At 40.0% G+C, this 11128-nt stretch overlaps 1 protein-coding gene across 1 annotated transcript in view; it reads left to right on the top strand.

The window, feature by feature from the left end:
• MBNL3 (muscleblind-like splicing regulator 3) overlaps positions 1-11128 on the top strand; it is a 111821-nt gene that overhangs the window by 318 nt on the left and 100375 nt on the right. The window lies entirely within an intron of this gene.

Below are 11128 nucleotides of genomic sequence, written 5' to 3'. Positions count from 1 at the left end.
GCTGCGAGCCCGAGCGGGAGCCCCACGCCCGGCCTCCGCGAGGGAGCCGGGGCACTCCGAGGTGTGCTCCGAGTGGACTGAACCAAGAGCCTGGGGGCTGCGCGAGGGGACGTCTGGCGTCCGGCGAAGGGCACTGGCCCGGGAGGAGGGCACGCCTTTGGCAAAGGCCGGGCGGGGTTGGGACCAGGTTGCTATGGTGGCTGCGAGCCCGAGCGGGAGCCCCACGCCCGGCCTCCGCGAGGGAGCTGGGGCACTCCGAGGTGTGCTCCGAGTGGACTGAACCAAGAGCCTGGGAGGAGCGGGGAGGGCCGGTCCGTGGCCTCGTCCCCTCCCCCAACAGCCCGCCGGCCGGCCCCGGGAAGGGGCCCCGAGGAGCCCAGAAAAAGAAAGTATTCTGGCCCCTGGAATCGAAAGGAGTCTTGCAAAAAGCACCAAGGGGTCAAGGGGGCAGAAGGGAGAGGGGAATCCGTCGCCTCCGTCCGAGAGTCCGCGTGCGCGTGTCTGTAGACTTGACATTTTATACCCCAGAGCGGCCGACTTGGAGCAGGGTTGCGAGTCCCAGCCCTTAAGTTCTGGAGGTGGGGCGGGCTTTAATTTGCTTATATCTAATGATTTCAGGAACCTCGCTTTAAAATGGCGGCATTCAATATGCACCCCTGCTAAAGGCTCTCCCGGCACTGGGGCCACCTCGCGCAGCGCTGCTTTTGCTTCTGCCGCTAACAGATGGCATGTGCCTCTGTCGCTGCCGCTGCCCCTGCTGCTGCCGCTGAAAGCAGGGCCCCTTAGCCTCTGGGTTTGCGCTAGCAGCGTAAGGTAAGGCTGGAGATGAACTGGGATTTGTAAGCGAGGCTGCCTTCCTAGGACTCCGAGGAAATAATGCCTTTTACACTTCATTTTACAAAATAGCAAATAGAAGGAAAAGTCATCCTGCAACTTTGTTGCGATGTTAGAGCTTTGACCATTTTCCTCCTCCTTTCCTCCTCCTGTTTCTTCTTTTTCTTCCTCCTCCTCTTCTCTTCCTCCCCTTCCTTCCTTCTTTCTTTTTTTTTCTGCTTTCTTCTATCTTTTTAATTTAAAGGAACTTCTTGCATGGCATATCATCAGCAAATGCTTTTTAACAACTAATTTCCCCATTTTCACGCGATATCGTGAGCAGTGCCAGGGCTTCCTTGCAGAACCTTGTCTCTTCCTGCCCTGAGTCAACACATTTGGGCAGCTCGCTTTTACTACTGGGGTTTGAAGGGCATGAGAGTAGATTTTAGGAGACTATTAAAAAGGGAACTTTAGTTTTTAACACTCACACAATAAGCTTTTATGGTAAGAAAACGAAATTAAACCCAGACAAGTAATGAAAGTTGACATTTAAGTGATTCATTGTTGTAGTTACGTAATTAGGGTAATAGACCTACTGTGTGTTTTTCTGAGCACTCTTAGATAGCTAGCTAGCTAGCTAGATGAGAGAGAAAACAGAAAAATTAATTGTGGCTCTAATTCAAGTAATATGTTTTAAAAGAGTTATTTTCTCCTAGATGTTCTTACATCGTTGGTAAATTGAGCTGGGATCCCCACAGCCTCTCCGTCTTCGTGGGTAGACTTCATGGGAAAGAATCAATTAAAACAAAACTTGCAAGATTTAATTTTGAAATGATTGGTACATTTTTATTAAGCGGACTCCCTGCTTTAGTGAATAAACATTTCGGTGATTACTGATATAATGTTTGGGAAACATTGTTGGTATGTGGGAATGACTAAACATCCATGCTTGATACAATTGATCTGAATTTTGTTTTGTTTTGTTTCCCCCTCCAATGAAAGGTAAATAGACAACGAGCCTTATCAGACACCTTGGATTTTTCCTGATTATATTCTCATTTTCTCCTTGGCCCATGAAAATCTAGTCCTGAATAACTACTTTTTAAAGTAATTTTTAACTTCTTTCTAATGTGCGATACTTTTGGGGGATGCTTTCATATTTACCAACACTTCTTCAAATATAACCTAAAATGGGCTTCTGCCCACAGCTTAGCTGATAATATTCTATCTCTGTTCACTTCTTACTTCTCCCAAAGTAGTAGAAACTACTTGGTTGGCAGACACTCGGCTACTAAATTTAGCAAGTGTGTGGAAAGAGAGAAAAATATTGTTTTGCACTTATTAAAGCATGGTGCAGTTTTCTGCCCAGGTGCTGTAGTCTACCTAGAAACAGTCAAACTGTTTACAATGGAATTTACTGTACAACAAATTTTCAGCAATTTTTCGTAGTATTCTTGAGAGAAGTATGTGGGGCAATTCATTGCTTCATGTCTAGAATGAGAGTTCCTGCAGGTAGAGCAATAAACACTTGCATTTTGGTAAAGGGAGGATGAGAAAAAGCAACTTCTCCCATTTTTAGTGGTTATGGACTTAGATCCCAGTTCCGTACTGTTTGCTTCCGGATGTGCTGCCTTGCTGCTAAAAGACTTCGGACCAAATGCATCCTTAAAAAAAAAAAAAAAAAATACTAAACCTTGAGGCTAGAATAGATAAGCTAAACTGGTGTCAGAGAAATTAGGAGAAAATTTTGCCAGTTAACACTCTGCTGCCTCATACAGTGATGAGATTGGAGACCTTATATGAAACCATAAGTGAAAGAGTTTGTTAAAAAAAAAAAATGTTTTGAGAGATAATTGATACAGTGCTGGGCTAGAGGTGGTGACTGCATGTTTTGCTCTATTTCTAAGAGCTACTTCATTTCTCTAATTTCCTTTGCTACTTTAAGCAATTGTAATGACTCCCAGGACTATTATAAAGTACCTTTTTTTCCTCAACTGTCCACTTCAGGCATTTCACAACAGCTGCTTTTTATGATTATGAGCTGGTAGCAAAGTACCTTTGGTATTCTCTTGCACCTACCCTCTACCTAAATAATGCTTTGCACAAACTAGGTGCTTAATAAATGTTACATTAAAAAGAAAAATGAATAGCTTATAAACTCACAGTGGAATGGATTTTGGGTACAGCTTTTAATTTAAACGGAAGGCATTTTTGTGCACTTACAAGAACCTAAACATTCAAAGAAGATTAGAATGTACATTCCCCTAGTTGTCTGTATTGTATTTGCTTCTAAAGGGTTCTCTTGCCTCTCACTGTGCTTCCAGGCACTTGCATGCTTCATGCTTTTGACCAGTAGGTGTATTATTATCTCTCCAGCTTCACTGTGATACTTCCCAGTAATCACAGCAGCTTGGGAATAAAAAAGGTTTTGTCTTTTGAGTGACTGTATAGTACCACACATGCTGGAACAGTGACAGTCTCTTGACTGTTGTGCAGATGTTGACAGTATAGTTTAGTATAGTTTTGTTCTCCACCCAGCTGCCTTTATGTGTGAGGGAGGAGGGGAGGGAATGGTGTGAGAAGCTCTAAAATGATGAAGATTTCTATTGATAACATTTTACTTTTATTCTGCTTATAGTACAATAAATTCAGGAAGGTGGCAAACTTTTTCTGTTTTCAAATAAGTAATGTTGCCTGATAGGCTTACAAACAGATTGGGGCATAGCTGACAGTACATAAGTTATAGTACATTTTTGATAAGTAATTTCATCCTGTAATTAAAGTTAGACAATTGTCACTGCCATGTTAACACTATCAAGTGTCTGTAAGAGCATGAAGGCTACACTCACCTTTACTTCATCAAGGTTCTTCTATGCTGTTGAGTTTTCTTATGACATTGTCTACTAGGCAGAACAGATGGATTTTTTCCTCATTCAAATGTATGTGATATCAAGAAAATGGAAATCAGAAGTTGTGTTTGTGGGATTTTTCTGCCTTTCTCTAGGAGAGATATAGCTCTCACTTCAAATATAGAAAGAAACCCGAGCCTTGGCTAAAATGAGATGGACACTTTTCCTGAAAGAGAAGAAAATGTGTCTGGGAGCAAGTTGTTTAACTGTCAATTAACCAACCAGTAAACAAACATAAATTATGACTGAAAGAAAGCAATTAGATCTTTAATAATGTGGGCTTTTAGGTCTTAAGGATACCAGATGGTTCCATGACATTCTGTTCTTCCTAAATGGTTATCTATTGCCTCAAGATAGCCAAATGACAGTGTTGGAAAGGCAACTTTGAGAATTAGGATAAATAAGGTATCAGTTATCTTATTGGATATTAATAACATCCACATGACCTGAAAGGGATAACAAAATATTTTTTTCAGATCATTCTAGTAAAAATGCATTATTAACTCATCATTTAGATCTGCTTGGTGTTAGATTGAGTGACATTGTTTTTAAAAGATTGCTGGGGAAAACAATACAATCTGAGAAGTAGGACCTTACCATTTTTATTTGAGAAATAACAGGACTTCCAAATTGCCTGGGCACACAAACACGTACGTGAGTGTGCAAATTAGTGGTCAGTTCAAAACAATGTATACAGATGTGCATTGCTTTCTCACTGGAAGATTACAGAAAATACCTATTTTTACAGCATTCCTTCAATTCTAAGAATGAAAGAAAAAAGGTTCACTGTAAACTATAATAAATATTTGATATAGTGATGTCTCTCTGAGGCTCAGGAAAAGAGCCAGGGCTCTGAATGTTCAACTCCAGGCAGTTAACTTTCAGAAAAAAAAAAAAAAGATGTTTTGCTCAGAACTCAAGAGGAAGCAAGAATAAAAGAAGGCTTGATTTAAATGTGTGTGTGTGTGTGTGTGTGTGTGTGTGTTCGTGTTCTCCCTTTGTATGTATATGGTGATTTTCTAGAAGCCCAAGCATAGGACTCAATTTGACATGCTTTCTGAAATATTATGTTGACTCTCAAGTTTTACTTGCATCAACATTAAGTTGGCTCATGAGGAAAAGAAATGGTTTGTTTTCTGATTTGAGGCAGGAGTTTGTTTTGTGCCCGGTGAGTGAACTTGAAGGGCTTAGAAAGAAAGGGCCTCCCATTGAGAAAAGGCAACCTGGACAGAAATGAAGGGGGTTGGCAGTAGAGACTAGAAGTCATTTGATCTCTTTAAGCCATGGGAGCATCCTGGAGTCTGATAGTTGGCTGGATTTTGTTTTCAATTTAGGATCATTCAAATTAGCTTAAAATTGTCCACATTGGATTCTTTGAATCCTGAGCTTCTTGGCATTGCCTTCAACTGGTGTGGAAAATTGAGAAAGGTTTCTTCAGGCTTACTCAGGTTTCCTTGAATGTACCAGTAACTATTCATTAAGCAGAGGTTATTGGGTCTCTTTACCTCATATCCCTAATGCCTGGTAAATAGTAGGTTCTCAGTAAAAGTTTGTTAAATAAACGAAAGACTAGATTAATCTTTCTAACTTGTTTTTGCATGTTATGAACATTCTTCCTTATAGCATTATTTCTGTTTTTTATTGACAAAAGAAAAATCAACACCAATAAGCAGACTGAACACTAGATTGAATGACTGTTCTGTTAGAGGCCACAGTAGCAACTCAAGTCCAGGGAGATGCAAGCAATGCAGTTTTGGGGCTGAGACCTTGAGGACTGGCCTGAAAGCCAGCTGCTACTTTTCTTTCACCTGTAGTTGCATTTAGAATACCTCCCCAACATCCCAGGGATATCAGTCTTCATTACAAAGAAATGTTTACATAGAAACAGTTCTTTAACTGTTTCACCAGATTAAAAATAAGAAAAAAAATATCAGAAATACTGTGACTCTGATGCCTCCCGTCATGTATAGTTTAGGAAGTGATGGAGTTACAGACAAAATCCAAAAAGGACACTGGGAGCTGTCTCATTTTCAGTCAGATGTTGATTGCCCATTTAGAGGCTGGATTTGCATAGGTTTTTACTTACCGAGATACAGGTATGAATAGTGCCTCTTTTTATTGTGTCCAGAAAGCAAAGTCCACACAGTAGAAGAGACAAGAGCTGTCATTTCAGATCCACCACAATCATCTTTTGTGCCCAGAGGATAATCAGTCTTTAGGTTCAGCGCTTGCAATTTCTCCTTATGTGGCAGTACAAAATAACCAAACAACAGGTTGTGTTGGAGAGTGGCGTGGGAGGGGTGGTCTATTAGCAAAATGAGAGAGTGAAAGAACCAGAGAGCTTGCATTTTACCTTTTGTTTTGTAGTACTCAGCTTCTACGTGGGAAAGCAAAATAACACAAAACAAAAGCACGCTGTAGAATATTAACTGGACATATATCTCATGAAATAATTCCTTACTTAATTTACCAACAGGGAAAATGAGATTGTCACAATATATAATATTAAGGTGGTTGCTTTAAGGTTGGATTCCTATACTATACACTGGTTTTTCTGAATTCCATTTAAAATATGTAATGACAAATTCAACAAGACCCATGGCACAGAGGTGGGGGATCACATTTAACCTCAGTATCCAAGTGAAGAGTTTGTATTCGTCCTCTGAAAAGTAGGCGCTTGATAATGGCCCAGTTGGGGGTGCTGTTTTGTTAAAGGGTACATTGATATTTTAAAAATTGTTTGCTGTCTGTGATCCATGAGGATCCCGAAGAAAGAATGGGGGCATTTCTTTCTGAAGTGATTTTGAGAAAATTTTAAACTCCCAACTCCTTTATGTCAGCATTTTCCCCCAAGTAATTGGACATGAAGAAAAACCTTATTAGCTCACCCAGATACATGAAGTGAAACATAGTACATGTTATAGAGTTACATTTTATATTTAAGGACTTCCAAATAAAATAATAAGGGAGGGACTGGGGTACTATGCCTGTGTAATCCGATATGTTTCATGAATGCCTATAGCAGCGGCCTCAGCTGCAGACAGAGGCTGTGTCAATATGCATTCTGTTGGCTTTCTGAAGTCAGGGTCAAGGCCAGACTCAGATTGGCAGGCTCCCCAAGGGAGGCCCTTTTTTGAGAAAGACCTTGGATTTTGGCGGGACTTTTTTGTGATGTACTTTATACGTTTATATTTGTTAAATTAACATTGTAATGCAAATGAAAATATAGGGTCAAAATACATAGCCTGAACTGGAGATAGTTTTAAACATCTGCATCTGAGGCAGTTTGTGAATTTGAGGCCTTAGGTAAATGGTCATCACGACATTTAGTCATCATGACATCAGAACCAGGGGAGACCAGTATGAGCAGTGAAGGGCTTTTTGTCCGCCTCTAAACTTCAGTTCAGGGTATGTCCCACTCACCATAGAAGATGAGTTGAAAATCAGTGTCACCCATCTAAATGAGGAGGAAGGGCTAAAACCTGTGGATTGACCAGAGGGAGGGTCTGGGAGTTCTTTTTACAAATTTATATGTATATTTTAAATTGACACTTAATAATTGTAATATTTATGGAGTAGAGTGTGATATTTCAATACATACATGCAATGTGTAATGATCAAATCAGTATTTAGCATACCCATCACCTCAAACGTTTGTCATTTCTTTGTGTTGGGAACTTTCAAAATCCTCTCTTCTAGCTATTTGAAAACATAAACTAAATTGTTGTTATCGTCACCCCACAGTGCTATAAAACACTACAGTTTATTCCTCCTATGTAGCTATAGTTTTGTGTCCATTAACCAGCCTTTGGATATTCCCCCACCCCCACCCTTCCCAGGCTCTAGTTACCAATGTTGTACTCACTGCTTCTATGAGATCAACTCTTTCAGCTTCCACATATGAGTGAGAACATGCAGTATTTGTATTTCTGTGCCTGGTTTATTTCATGTAACATGATGTCCTCCAGGTTCATCCATGTTTTGGTGGGACTTTTGACTGACTTGCAAGTTGCCCCTCTTCCCCATGTTTAATAACCTGGTTTTGCTGGGGAATTCATTTATATACACTGAGATTCAGTGCAGCAACAATACCAGGGCAGAATGCTTTTGCTTTGTTACCGAAACTCCCCCTCCAAAGCTCTTTTGTGATTGAAAAGTTGATAGGCTAAAAAGATGTGTCCTAAGGCTTGGTATTTCACAGTGCTGAAAAAAAGATGGGACTGCCTCTGTATTTTGTGAAGAGTGTGATCATCATCATCATCACATCATCATAAAAGGATCTAAAATGTGATTTGATTTAGAGAACTCTCATACATGCACATACTTTGAACTTGCACAAGTAATTTTGTGGGATGATGATGATGATGATGAGAGAAACCTCTGAAGAAGCTAGTTTTCTGGGATATAGTAGTTTCCAGCTCTGTCACTTACTAATCAGGCATATGAAAATTGTGGTTCTGAATATTTATCCTAAATTAACAGGAAACAGGCAACCTATGATCTGATTTTAAATGCTTTTACAAATATGGGCTTTTATTCCAATATTCATTAAAATGCAGTGGTTCAAGTGACTGAATCTGTAACCTGTGTTAAGTGAATGTTTTTTGGAGAAAAGTTACATTTTTCACTTTCAAGCGTAGATCATATAATAGGCCTCCTTGTTGCCTTGTGTCTATCCCCAAAGAAATCTCTGTAATATTTTTAGCCATCTAAGAAAACAGTTCAGACAGAGGCACTCAGAAACGGTGACAAGCAATGACAGGAAATGCTGGTTGCACTGGGCTCCTTCATAACTTAGTGAGGCCACAGCTGGCTGATTTGCTTTTAACTTCCTGTTTGGGGGCTATTTGAGTCAAAAGTAGCTGTGTTTTCCATATAGAGTTTTTTTTTCTTTATTCTGTAAGGCCACAATAAATCTGTCACTGGGCTGCATGTTTTGTATATTTTATGAACTGTATCATGTGGTTTGAGTTTAATTTGGAAGGCAGTGCTTTTACCATCAAGGTCCCTCCCCCCCCACACGTGCAGCTTTGTGGTCTGGGATTGCATGGGCCTTCGAAAGTTTATGGCTTTATTTACACAATAGTGATTGCTGAGGAGGGCATTTCCTGCCAGCTAATGACTGGTTGGAAGGACCAACAGTCCAAATCCATGGAGAGAGGACCATTCATTAAATGCCAGGAAGCGACCAGGCTGCTTTTCTCATGAAGTAGTGGGGAGAAAGTGAAACCACATTCTGCCCTTTGAAGAGCCCAGAGCACCATGGGCAGAGGTGGGTATGGATGTGGTGCCTCCTCATCCATATGGAGAATGGAGCTGCTTTTCCTAACAGGGACGAACTACTTATTTCCCATAGGTTGCCAAATTGGGCCTTCGATGGGAGGGCATTTCCTATAGGTAGATGGTCCAATAGAGACTGGCCAATTAAAGTTGAAGGCCCTGAACTTGCCATTAACGTCTGCCAGATAATTCTTAACTCAGAGCTGTTACAGGTACTTGAAAAACCTTTAAGATCACGTGATTGAGTTTCCTAATTGGTTGAATAACTGATCATTAGTAAAGCAGACAAAAACTTGGAAAGGAATGGAAAGAACGGTTTGTTTTCAAGGTCAGCTTAGCAGGTTACAGCTATTTTACTTTGATCTCCTAATATAATGAAAGTAAATAATATACATGAAGAGTGCTTTGCCTTTTGTGGAAGTACCATTGAGAGCTGTAATAGTGATCATTTAACCCATGACATTTCCAGGAAACAGTTTTGTCCTCAGTATAATTCTTGCCTGCTATAAAGCAGCTGAGGTGTGAAGAGTTTGGCATTGATTTAGAGCAAAAACAGAATAAGATCGAGGCTGGGTTCACATCCAGGAATCCCTGACTTCCTGGCCTGCCCTTCACTCCCTTAGCTTCCTAAGCCTTCAATTTGCCAAAAAGTTAAATGTTTATAAAAGACAAACATCTGTTCTGAGTTCTTTGGTAGGTACCTCCATATGAAGGAGGCTGTATGACAGGCCTCCCCCCACCCCCACAACTCCTCTGACTCCACGACTTGGCTTGGTCCTTTACCTTGAAATTTAAATTTCTTTCATATCTTCCAAATTTGGTGGGGGGATGGCAGGGGTGGGCTGAATGTCTGAAATAGAGGCAATCATTGATGGCCAGACACCTGCATTTCTTCATGGGCTTGAGTAATCTGTTACATGCAGAACAAACCAAATATTAAGTTTCATTTTTGAGTCTGGCAAATGTCATTACATGCTTTTTAAATATTTAGTAATCCAGGGATTGCTAGTCATTACCAGTTCACAAAAGTGAAAGGGTTTTCTGAAGTTTAAAATGTTCCACAAATAAACCGTATACTCATTACTATTGTTATTAGATGATGCCCAGAGCAGATTTATAAACAAAAAAGTGGCTGATAAATGAAAATATATATGTTTCAAAATATGATTTTAATTTTTGAACATTTTTGAGTTTGAATGTTAAGATACACTAAAATTTTGAAAACTCAAAGACAGTATTCGATTTAGAAACTAGTTTGGACTAAGAACAAATAAAGTTTTTTGTAAGTAGATTGGCCTGAATATTTACACACATTTATAATTAGCAACACAGCTGCATGTATGTATGTATGTATGTATGTATGTATGTATTTTTTATTTTTGGAGTTGGAGTCTTACTCTTTCACCCAGGCTAGAGTGCAGTGGTACAATCTCAGCTCACTGCAACCTCTGCCTCCTATGTTCAAGCGATTCTCCTGCCTCAGTCTCCCAAGTAGCTGGGATTATGGGCGCCCACCACCATACCAAGCTAATTTTTGTATTTTTAGTAGAGATTGGGTTTCACCATGTTGGCCAGGCTGGTCTTGAACTCCTGCCTCAGGTGACCTGCCTGCTTTGGCCTCCCAAAGTGCTGGGATTACAGGCGTGAACCACCATGCCTGGCCTGGACATTATTATTTTGTTTAGCAAAACCTTTTTTTATAGGTAATCTAAAATATATATTTCAAGCTGGTTCAGGTTCAGTTATCACAATCTGAAGTAGTGGTGTCAAAATTAATATAGGTTTACTCTACTGTATTTGGAGCCAACAGCATTACCTTGTGGTATTAGAAAAGCCTATTTATTCTATCATTGTAGTTTTCAAGTGGTAGGCAACAACTCATTAATGCATAATGAAATCCATTTAGTAGGTTGTGACTAGCATTTCTATTAAACAGAATTGCATTAAATAGACAGTAAGAAAATATCAACATGTGTCATGTAGTAAGGTTAGATGCTTTGGGGGAGACTTATTTCAAATTCATGCACATATTACTGAGTTAGGATGTAAAGTGTGTTTCTTACTATTTGTTGCTGTCAGAAAGGTTTAAAAGTCAGTATTTTAGTGGATGTTATTTCTGTGTCAGA

The sequence above is a fragment of the Colobus angolensis genome, unplaced genomic scaffold (assembly GCF_000951035.1).
Source record: "Colobus angolensis palliatus isolate OR3802 unplaced genomic scaffold, Cang.pa_1.0 Scaffold463, whole genome shotgun sequence".
NCBI lineage: Eukaryota > Metazoa > Chordata > Mammalia > Primates > Cercopithecidae > Colobus > Colobus angolensis.
The sequence above is the reverse complement of the archived record's forward strand: the minus strand, read 5'-3'. Positions and strand labels throughout refer to the sequence as shown.